The sequence below is a fragment of the Alosa sapidissima genome, chromosome 22, assembly GCF_018492685.1.
Source record: "Alosa sapidissima isolate fAloSap1 chromosome 22, fAloSap1.pri, whole genome shotgun sequence".
Taxonomy (NCBI): Eukaryota; Metazoa; Chordata; class Actinopteri; order Clupeiformes; family Clupeidae; genus Alosa; species Alosa sapidissima.
Window position 1 is genome coordinate 20289294 of NC_055978.1, and position 2500 is coordinate 20291793.

Genomic DNA, 2500 nt, shown 5'->3' on the forward strand with positions numbered 1-2500 from the left:
GTGTATGTGTGTGTGCGTGTGTGTGTGTGTGTGTGTGTGTGTGTCTGTGTGTGTGGTATACATGCATATGTGTGTGTAGGCACATACACTTGTGCATTGAAGAGAGAGAATGCAGACTTGTCCTGCCTTAGAGTAGCTGGATAAGAAGCTGATGACTATTTGATTTATTTCTCATGTTTTAACGATTCAACTAATTTCAATGTTGCTGTTATTTTATGATACTTGGGATCAATATGAGCACAAATCGGATAATGGCTATTACCTGTCTTGCTCCCTTTCAGCTCTTCTCTTTCTTTTAATCTCTCTCTCTCACTCTCTCTCTATCTATCTATCTCTCTTTCACACTCTTACTCACACAGCTTATATCTCTCACAAGTACTTCCAGGAATTATGTTTTTAACCCACTGCCAGAACTCTAAAACACAAGTGGGGTGCCGCTCTGGCTGTTGATTCATTCAGAACATGAATTCCTTAGCAGTGATCCAGCTGTGCATATGTTAAGTCTACTCTGGTCACCTCTGCTGTTTAGCTAAACAGTTCACCTTGTCAGCGTCTATTATTTTACAGTGTCCATTAAAGTTCATTACTTGGGGGCTCGTCTGGGATTTCACATGTCAGTGTAATTGCCGTTCTGTACAACTGTTCTGTACATTTGTAGAGGAACATACTGATAACTAAACTCAATTCCGTCATTTTGTTTTGTTTGTTTGCATTTTAAGAAATTAACTGGAGTATTATTTCAATGAGTCATTTTTGTATTGTATTTTTGTTTTTTTCTTTCAAATTTACATTTGTTGTGAATTTTTGGATTAAATATTCACATGAAATCAGTACTTGAGAAATTGTAAATTATATAATGAAGTCGTTGTATGTAAGTATGCCAAATACTGTACCTTGTCTATTAAAAGTATTGTACATATTGTGTTTTTAACAAACTGTAGTTATAACAAATTTACAGCTTTGAATGTGGAAACAGCAAATTATAATTATAAATGTCAAATATTTATGTTTTGTGAGTGTAGAGGAACAGAGGTAATTCCAATGTACACCTAACTCATTTGCATTCTAAAATAACTACCCTGTGGAATAAAAAAATCAAATTGACTTGAATAATTCATCACTCTTCCTCCCACAACAACAACTGCACACAGTTCTGGCTGTCCTCTTTGCTTGAAGTTTGGGATGTAAATCCTGCCTTAATTCAGCTGCCACTTTTATTCTGCATCCAAATGTTCTGTGATTCCAGAACCAGAACTCTTGTAAACAACTTCACGTATAACAACACTGGGCCACCCAGTCCATTCTGGCCCGTCTTATCTTACCGAAGTGTTTGTGTAACATTGTAGGCCATGGATAATAGTTCAGATAGTAAGTACAGGGTAAATATTGTAGGGCATTGATGGTGGCTAAGATTATAATAAATGTCATTGAAATGCAATTGGTAATAAAATCATGTTATTTTTAGTTTGACTGCACCATAGTGAAATAATATTACACCTATTTCACCTGATGACATAATTCAGTCACTTTTGAAATATCTGTATTTTACCCAGTCAATTGACCTCAACACAGGAAATGCATTTTCATTTTAACACATTTTGAATTTTCAGTTGCGTCAGTAAAGCTCCCTAAATATATAATTGAAGAGTTTGGTTCCAAAACGCCATGGGCCCTATCGCATCCGGCGAAAGGTGGTGTAAAGTGTGACGCAGGTCTTATTTATATCATACACCCAGTCAGTGGTGAATTTTCGCCACGCAACCTTGCGCCCAGGGATGTAGCGATTTACGACAGTGTTTGATCACAAAATCACGCCATTAAATTAGTGAATGTGGACTAACCATGCCTTTACTGTCTTTAAACTGTGTGCCTCTGACCAGACATTTCAGATTGTCAAGATCGGGCCCTTTATCTCCATTTTTAAAAACATGAATAAGTCATGTTATTTACTTGTGTATTTAAATCTGTAATATCAATAAAATTACAGTTGTGTTGTTTTGATTGTGTAAAGATAAATCAAATAACAAAACCCAATTTCTACTGAAATTACTTGGAAAACAAAAGGTAAAAAATGATTTATGAGAATTCATTAAAATGGAGGATATAGCATATTGGGTAGCTTATCTATGATTGGTAGAATGGACCTTCCTCACTGTAAATGTTTATCAACCTGCTTACAGGGTATAAAGATCTTATGTTACTTATGTTACTTATGTTCATGATGTCCTTCTGATGCAGGTGGCAGAACTTAAGTCATGCTAGGGCCTACCATATATTTACAGTAGTATGTGTGTTTGTGGGTCTTTGTGTGTGGGACAGGCTTAGTGAGCTTCAGAAAAGCTAGACAAATGCAGACATCTAATTAATATTCCTCTCGCTGTAGTGAGGGGAAGAGATGAATGCATAATTCATGTCATTTCTGTTTTGAAGAAGACCCGTATCTTCCAGTATATTATGCCGCATTGTTGTGTGGTGGTGGTGGTGGGGGGGACTGCAGCGT

At 36.4% G+C, this 2500-nt stretch overlaps 1 protein-coding gene across 1 annotated transcript in view; it reads left to right on the top strand.

Annotated features, from left to right (window-relative positions):
- dock4b (dedicator of cytokinesis 4b) overlaps window positions 1–1104 on the top strand; it is a 129927-nt gene extending 128823 nt beyond the window's left edge. Inside the window, 1 exon segment of the mRNA XM_042077856.1 lies at window positions 1–1104. This exon segment is cut by the window's left edge and continues 1502 nt beyond it. The gene's annotated coding sequence lies outside the window, so the exon portion shown is untranslated.
- The last annotated feature ends 1396 nt before the right edge of the window (window positions 1105–2500 follow it).